An 8,891-nucleotide genomic window follows, 5' to 3' on the forward strand; every position below is an offset into this window, starting at 1 on the left:
GACTGTCGAACTTGTCCAGGATGGTCTGAAACTTTGTCTTGTCCTGGCCTTCGGTGAAGTGAAAAGAGTTGAAGAGTTCAATGGCTTGATCACCCGCTGTTGAGAGGAGAAGCGCAATCTTCCTTGCATCAGATGCACCCTCGAGGTCTGAAGCTTCGATGTACAGCAGAAACTTTTGCTTGAATATCCGCCAGTTGGCACTGAGATTGCCGGAGGTCCTGAGCTGGTAAGGAGCCTGAATCTTTGCCATGGTGCCGGGATACATTCGCTGGTCGTCACGGAACGGACTAAGGTAAACCACCTAGATTAAGCAGTCTCCTGGTAGCATGATGTGTTCTGTACTCTGGGATAACACAGGCTGCAACTGGATGCAGCTTTAACCAAAAGATACTCCAGACCTTGAAGTTAGTTCAATCTGATTTATTGAGCCAGTAGCACAGTTCTCTAGGAGTTCGACTCTCTGCTAACCTAAGTGTGGTTACTCTGTCTGACTGAACTAGACTAGCTCTTAGCCACGTGCTGGAGGTGTGATACTGTAAATACACATTACTCACTCTGTAGATGTTCATCAGTGGACAGAGGCAGAGTGTGAGCGCCTCGTCCCTTTTCACTGAGATACCACGCGAGTCTACTGCCTGCTCATTGGTCATGTCCTGTTCTCTGTGTTCATTAGCTGCCTGTCTGTATATCATTATCTGCATGTCTGCATTTCATGACAGTCCAATTCACCTAACAGCCCGTCTTTCAGGACTGTGGGAGGAAACCGGAGCACACGGAGGAAACCCACGCAGACACGGGGAGAACGTGCAGAATCCGCAGACAGTGACTCAAGCCGGGAATCGAACAGGTTCCCTGGCGCTGTGAAGCATCAGTGCTAACAACTGTGCTACTGTGCCGCCCACCTCCAGACTTAACTATTCTAATGTGCTCCTTGTTGCCCTCCCATGTGGGCAGCACGGTAGCATTGTGGATAGTACAATTGCTTCACTGCTCCAGGGTCCCAGGTTCGATTCCCGGCTTGGGTCACTGTCTGTGCGGAGTCTGCACGTTCTCCCCGTGTGTGCGTGGGTTTCCTCCGGGTGCTCCGGTTTCCTCCCACAGTCCAAAGATGTGCGGGTTAGGTGGATTGGCCGTGATAAATTGCCCATCGTGTCCAAAATTGCCCTTAGTGCTGGGTTGGGTGGGGTTACTGGGTTATGAGGATGGGGTGCAGGTGGGGACCTTGGATAGGGTGCTCTTTCCAAGAGACAGTGCAGACTCGATGGGCTGAATGGCCTCCTGCACTGTAAATTCTATGATTCTGACATTTTCCATAAAATATAACTTATCCAAAACACTGCTGTCCATATACAAAATCGCAGCGGGTTCCATTCGCCCAACACCCCTGTACTCACTGACCTACATTAGCTCCCAGACTGGTAAAGTGTCAATTTAAACATTCAGGGAGGTCTGGTGGCACAGTGGTTAGCACTGCTGCCTCACAGTTGCAGGGTCCCAGGTTCAATCCCAGCTTCGGGTGACTTTCTGTGCGGAGTTTGCACGTTCTCCCTGTGTCTGTGTGAGTATCCTCCGGGTGCTCTGGTTTACTCCCACAATCCAAAGATGTGCTTAGATGGGGTTATTGGGTTACGGCGATAGGGTGGATGCATGGGCTCAAGTAGGGTGCTCTAGGGCAGCACGGTGGCTCAGTGGGTTAGCCCTACAGCCAAACGGCGCCGCGGTCCCAGGTTCGATCCCGCCTCTGGGTTACTGTCCGTGTGGAGTTTGCACGTTCTCCCCGTGTTTGCTTGGGTTTCGCCGCCACAACCCAAAGATGTGCAGGGTAGGTGGATTGGCCATGCTACATTTCCCCTTAATGGGAAAAAATGAATTGGGTACTCTAAATTTAAAAGAAACGGTAGGGTGCTCTTTCCAAGGGCCGGTGCAGACTCGATGGGCTGAATGGCCTCCTTCTGCACTGTAAATTCTATGAACACTCTTCTGCATCCACAATTTTCATGCCTTCTGCTGCTCTGAATATTTTCTCTGCCATGATCTCTCTCGAGTCGTAAAAACCGACCTCTTTAACCCGACTTTTGGTCACCTGTCCTAAACTTCCATATAGGGCTTGGTGTCAAACTTTGCCTGATAATGTTCCCACTGAAGATCTATTGTCGCATGCGGAATTAGCAGTATGAACCTGTGACATTCCATTCTGTGCCATAGCAACCTGGGGGACAAACTCACTGTATGTCACAGATTGCCTCACATTGCAGATAACAGAAATATTACACTCGGCCACAAGGGCTACTGAGAAACTTTGTTCATGATTGTCAGTGACTGGAGCAATCCAGTCCCAGCCTGTTTCTGTTGGTTGCATTATTCAGCAACTGCTTGGCAGTCTTCACAGGGGCTAAACACTAGTTATACTTGATAGACGCACTCCGTTTGGAAAGACACATGAAAGGTTTTTCAAATATGTGAATCGAACTTTAATTTGAAGTGAACTACCTAATAGATTTTTCTTCATTGGGCAAAAGATACTTTTTGACTGCCTGTCACTTTTTTTGAGTGATCCACAGTTAAGGTTTAAAGAGACAGAATCAACATTGATGCACTTCACTGACAGGATTCTCCAGAAATCAAATGAAAATGAAAATCACTTATTGTCACAAGTAGGCTTCAAATGAAGTTACTGTGAAAAGCCCCTAGCCGCCACATTGCGGCACCTGTTTGGTACGGGAATTGAACCGTGCTGCTGGCCTGCCTTGGTCTGCTTTAAAAGCCAGCTCTTTAGCCCTGTGCTAAACCAGCCCCAGCCCCTGAAGATTGCCCTTTGTGGAGTACAGGAGTTCCTTTGTTCACTGCTGTGATCACTGCCAAGCTCTTTTCATATTCCATCTTAAAATTAATATGATTTATTTTCCAGAACATTACAAGATAATTACATGTCAACACGGTAGCACAGTGGTTAGCACTGTTGCTTCACTGCGCCAGGGACCGAGTTCTAGTCCCAGCTTGGGTCACTGTCTGCGGAGTCTGCACTTTCTCCCTGTGTGTGCGTGGGTTTCCTCCGGGTGCTCCGGTTTCCTCCCACAGTCCAAAGATATGCGGGATAGGTGGATTGGTCACACTAAATTGCCCCGTACTGTTGAAGTTAGGTGGGGTTGCTGGGTTACGGGGATAAGGTGGTTTAGGAAGGGTGCTCTTTCAGGGGCTAGTGTAGACTCGATAGGCCGCCTTCTGCACTGTAAATGCTATGATTCCATGAAATGAGCAAGATCCTTCTCATTTAATCCATTCCAAACAAGCTCTAAGCACCCATCCCTCTCATTTTGAAATGTACTTGTTTAGTCATAGAAGTTTACAGCATGAAAACAGGTCCTTCAGCCCAACTTGTCCATGCCGAACAGTTTTTAACCACTAAGCTAGTCCCAATTGCCCGCAATTGGCCCAATCGTAGTCTATGTATTTTGGGCTCCACTACTATATATGGAAGCCTATGCAATGTGTTGATAATTCAAATAAATTTAAAGTGCCTGATTTTTTTTCCCCCCAAGGGCCAACTTAGCATGGCCAATCCACCTACCCTGCACATCTTTGGGTTGTGGGGGTGAAACCCACGCAGACACGGGGAGAATATGCAAACTCCACACGGACAGTGACCCAGGGCCGGGATTCGAACCCGGGTCCTCAGCGCCGCAGTCCCAGTGCTATCCACTCCGCCACATGCCACCCCGAAGATTTATCTTCTAATGCTTCCTCTCCAGGTTAGAAATCCCAAGTTATTCTAGTCTTTCCTCCAACTCATTCTTTGATGCTGGCAATCATCCACATGGTTCCATTCAGCACACGTTTCAGTGCTTGCCTCGGTTACCGTTCTTCCTGTGTGTTTGTGCAGTGTCAGAAGCTATTGGCCACAAGGAGCATCATTGGCAAATACATTGTATGTAAGCCTCCACATTTCCAAAAACATTGCATTAAATCAGGAGCAGGAGGCTCTTCTCTGGCCCCAATATGTTGACTGCATTCCCAGTTTCAATCAAGCTAACACAACAGACACCAAGGATCAAATCTGCAAACTATATGCATGTTGTTCATAGAACAGTAGAATCCATTAACGGAGAATGTTAACAGAGAATCTGGCCAAGCGCCTGCCAGTCAGTTTATGTTCGTAGTATCATCTCCTCAGATGAAGTCTTCACTAATTAGGGAAGCAAAATATGGATTTTAGGGTAGTTAGGTATTTGGATTAAAAGCTTCTCAACCAATCTATATTATGGGTGGTATATATGTGGGCAGCATGGTGGCTAGCACTGCTGCCTCAACAGCACAGGGACCCAGGTTCAATTCTGACTTGTGGGTGACCATGTGGAATTTGCACTTTCTCCCCATTTCTGCATGTGTTTCCTCCCACAGTCCAAAGATGTAGTAATAAGCTTCATCAGTGTCACAAGTCGGCTTACATTAACACTGCAATGAAATTACTATGAAAAGCCCCTGGTCGCCACATTCCGGCACCTGTTCGGGTACACGGAGGGAGAATTCAGAATGTCCAATTCACCTAAGAAGCACGACTGTTGGGACTTGCGGGAGGAAACCCAGGCAGACACAGGGAGAGCGTGCAGACTCCGCACAGACAGTGACCCAAGCCAGGAATCAAACACGGGTCCCTGGCGCTGTGAAACAACCGTGCAGGTTGGGTGGTTACAAGGTTATGGGGCTAGGGTGGGGGGAGTGAGCTCTTTCAGAAGGTCGGTGCAGACTTGATGGGCTGAAGGGCCTCCTTCTGCACTGTAGGGGTTCTATGACTGGATTACTGATGTGATACACATTCATCATTTCAAATTAATGTCAATACCCAAGTCAATTAATTTATGTGAAATTTTACAAGGGAAATACTCAAGGTACCATTTTGATGTTATTTCTCCACAACACAGCATGGCGGAGCCTAATATTAGAGGGCAAAACAAAAATGATTGTATTACTTGCTCACCAAAGCCTGCTCACTTAGTTTTATTAATGACGAAGAAGGGGCAGCACGGTGGCGCAGTGGGTTAGCGCTGTTGCCTCACGGTACCAAAGTCCGAGGTTCGATCCCGGCTCACTGTCCGTGTGGAGTTTGCACATTCTCCCCGTGTTTGTGTGGGTTTCACCCCCACAACCCAAAGATGTGCAAGGTAGGTGAATTGGCCACGCTAAATTGCCCTGTAATTGGAAAAAATGATTTGTGTACTCTGACAAAGTACATTGAGACGACCTTCTACCCAGGCTTCAAGTGAGCTTCAAAGTTACACTGCAAGCTGTAGAGACAGAATACTGACAGTTGCTACGTACGAGAGTAGAGAATAGAAAGATCTGTGCACCTTTTAGAGCTTTTGAAGGTTTAAAAACTGCGCTATGTAGCCACTGGCACAAGCAGCACACGCACGTTGAATACAGCGCTGTAAAGATATAAAATGTTTACAAAGTTGGGACCTATTCTAGAAACTAGTTGCCAGGCTGGGCAATATTGTTCCCAAATTGTTAGGTTACTTGGTTCTCAATAATGCAATAATGGAGCCTTGAAGATTTGGAACATTTATCATTCAGCCATGATAAAACTTTACAGTGAGCAACAATGTTTCTCCACCCCACAAGAGAGCAGGTTAGAAGTTGTTTTTGTTTCAGAGCAGCAGGAAACTGGAAACAGGTGGGGATTTCTGGGAAGGCGTGTAGTACCTGTAAATAAGGTGGGCGGTTGCTAAACCCGAGACACTACGCTTGTAGTGCCCCCCCACCCTTCCACCTCCTCTAACCAAAGGGGTTGAGTGAATATCAGGTAAGTTCTTCCTTTCTTTTTCTTGTTTTATCCACAAGTTAGCTGGGGGGGAAGGCAGTGCAGTGTTCCTCCTGCAGAATGTTTGAGGTGAGGGACGCCATCAACATCCCTGCTGATTTCACCTGTGGGAAGTGCACCCACCCCCAGCTCCTCAGAAACCACGTTAGGGAACTGGAGCTGGAGTTGGATGAACTTCGGATCATTCGGGAGGCAGAGGTGGCCATAGATAGAAGCTTCAGGGATGTAGTTACTCCGAAGAATGAAGATAGATGGGTGACGGTGAGAGGTGCTGGGAGGAAGCAGTCAGTACAGGGATCCCCGGTGATCGTTCCCCTTAGTAACAAGTATACCGCTTTGGATACTGGTAGGGGTGGGTGGGGACTTCCATGGGGTACAAGACTCTGGCACAGAGTCTGTCCCTGTTGCTCAGAAGGGAAGGGGGGGCGAGGAGTAGAGCATTAGTCATTGGAGACTCCATTGTTAGGGGGGATAGAAGATTCTGTGGGAACGAGACTCGGGGTTGGTGCGTTGCCTCCCAGGTGCCAGGGTCCGTGATGTCTCGGATCGTGTTTCTGGGATCCTTAAGTGGGAAGGGGGAAGCAGCCCCAAATCGTGGTCCACATAGGCACCAACGACATAGGTAGGAAAAGGGATAGGGATGTAAGGCAGGAATTCAGGGAGCTAGGGTGGAATCTTAGCCAGAACAAAGTTTATTATCGCTGGGTTGTTACCCGTGCCACGTGCTAGCGAGACGAGGAATAGGGAGCGAGAGCTGTTGAACACATGGCTACAGGGATGGTGCAGGAGGGAGGGTTTCAGACACCTGGATAATTGGGGCTCATTCTGGGGTAGGTGGGACCTCTACAAACAGGATGGTCTACACCTGGTCCAGAGGGGTACCAATATCCTGGGGGGGAAATTGCTAATGCTCTTGGGGAGGGTTTAAACTAGTTCAGCAGGGGCTTGGGAACCTGAATTGTAGCTCCACCATACAGGAGGTTGAGAGTAGTGAGGTCATGAGTAAGGTTTCAAGGTTGCATGAGTGTACTGGCAGGAAGGTGGTTTAAAGTGTGTCTACTTCAACGCCAGAAGCATCCGGAATAACGTGGGTGAACTTGCAGCATGGGTTGGTAACTGGGACTTCGATGTTGTGGCCATTTCGGAGACATGGATAGAACAGGGACAGGAGTGGTTGTTGCAGGTTCCAGGGTTTAGATATTTCAGTCAGCTCAGGGAAGGTGGTAAGAGGGGGAGGGGTGGCATTGTTAGTCAAGGACAGTATTACGGTGGCAGAAAGGATGTTTGATGAGGACTCATTGTCTACTGAGGTATTATGGACTGAGGTTAGAAACAGGAAAGAAGTCACCCTGTTGGGAGTTTTCTATAGGCCTCCAAAAAGTTCCAGCGATGTAGAGGAAAGGATTGCAAAGATGATTCTGGATAGGAGCGAAAGCAACAGGGTAGTTGTTATGGGGGACTTTAACTTTCCAAATATTGACTGGAAACGCTATAGTTCGAGTACTTTAGATGGGTCCGTTTTTGTCCAATGTGTGCAGAAGGGTTTCCTGACGTAGTATGTAGATAGGCCAACAAGGAGCGAGGCTACATTGGATTTAGTACTGGGTAATGAACCAGGACAGGTGTTAGATTTGGAGATAGGTGAGCACTTTGGTAATAGTGACCACAATTCGGTTACGTTTACTTTAGCAATGGAAAGGGATAGGTATATACCGCAGGGCAAGAGTTAGAGCTGGGGGGGGGGGGGGGGGGGGGGCAATTATGATGCGATGAAGCAAGACTTAAAATGCATAGGATGGGGAAGGAAACTGCAGGAGATGGGTACAATTGAAATGTGGAGTTTGTTCAAGGAACAGCTACTGCGTGTCCTTGATAAGTATGTACCAGTCAAGCAGGCAGGAAGTAGTCGAGCGAGGGAACCGTGGTTTACTATAGTTGAATCACTTGTCAAGAAGAAGGAGGCTCATGTAAAGATGAGACGTGAAAGTTCAGTTAGGGCGCTCGAGTGTAAGTTCGCTAGGAAGGACCGAGAGAGCGAAGAAGAGCCAGGAGTGGACATGAGAAGTCTTTGGCAGGTAGGATCAAGGATAACCCTAAAGCTTTCTATAGGTATGTCAGGAATAAAAGAATGACTAGGGCAAGAGTAGGGCCAGTCAAGGACAGTAGTGGGAAGTTGTGCGTGGAGTCCGAGGATATGAGGTGCTAAATTAATATTTTTCGTCAGTATTCACACAGGAAAAAGACAATGTTGTCAAGGAGAATACTGAGATTCAGGCTACTAGACTAGAAGGGCTTGAGGTTGATAAGGAGGTGTTAGCAATTCTGGAAAGTGTGAAATTAGATATTTTCATGGGATTCAGGTTGAAAGTTGCCAACCAGGTTAAGAGGGTTGTTAAAAAGGCACACTGTGTTAGCTTTTATTGGTGGAAGGATTGAGCTTCGGAGCCATGAGGTCATGTTGCAGCTGTACAAAACTCTGGTGCGGCCGCATTTGGAGTATTGCGTGCAGTTCTGGTCATTGCATTATAGGAAGAATATGGAAGCATTGGAAAGGGTGCAGACATTTACCAGGATGTTGCCTGGTATGGAGGGAAGATCTTATGAGGAAAGGCTGAGGGACTCGAGGCTGTTTTCGTGAGAGAGAAGAAGGTTAAGAGGTGACTTAATTGAGGCATACAAGATGATCAGAGGATTGGATAGGGTGGTCAGTGAGAGCCTTTTTCCTCGGATGGTGATGTCTAGCACGAGGGGACATAGCTTTAAATTGAGGGGAGATAGATATAGGACAGATGTCAAGAGGTAGGTTCTTTATTCAGAGAGTAGCAAGGGCATGGAATGCCCTGCCTGCAACCATAGAGGACTCACCAACATTAAGGCCATTTAAATGGTCATTGGATAAACATATGTATAAGGGAATAGTGTAGACAGGCTTTAGATTGTTGCACCGACCTGTGAAATCATCAAGGGCCGAAGGGCCTGTACCACAAGTTGGCACAACATCAAGGGCCGAAAGTCCTGTACTGCAATGTTTTATGTTCTAAGGCACTCATCTCATTTAATGGTGGAATTGAGA

The sequence above is a fragment of the Scyliorhinus torazame genome, chromosome 12, assembly GCF_047496885.1.
Source record: "Scyliorhinus torazame isolate Kashiwa2021f chromosome 12, sScyTor2.1, whole genome shotgun sequence".
Taxonomy (NCBI): domain Eukaryota; kingdom Metazoa; phylum Chordata; class Chondrichthyes; order Carcharhiniformes; family Scyliorhinidae; genus Scyliorhinus; species Scyliorhinus torazame.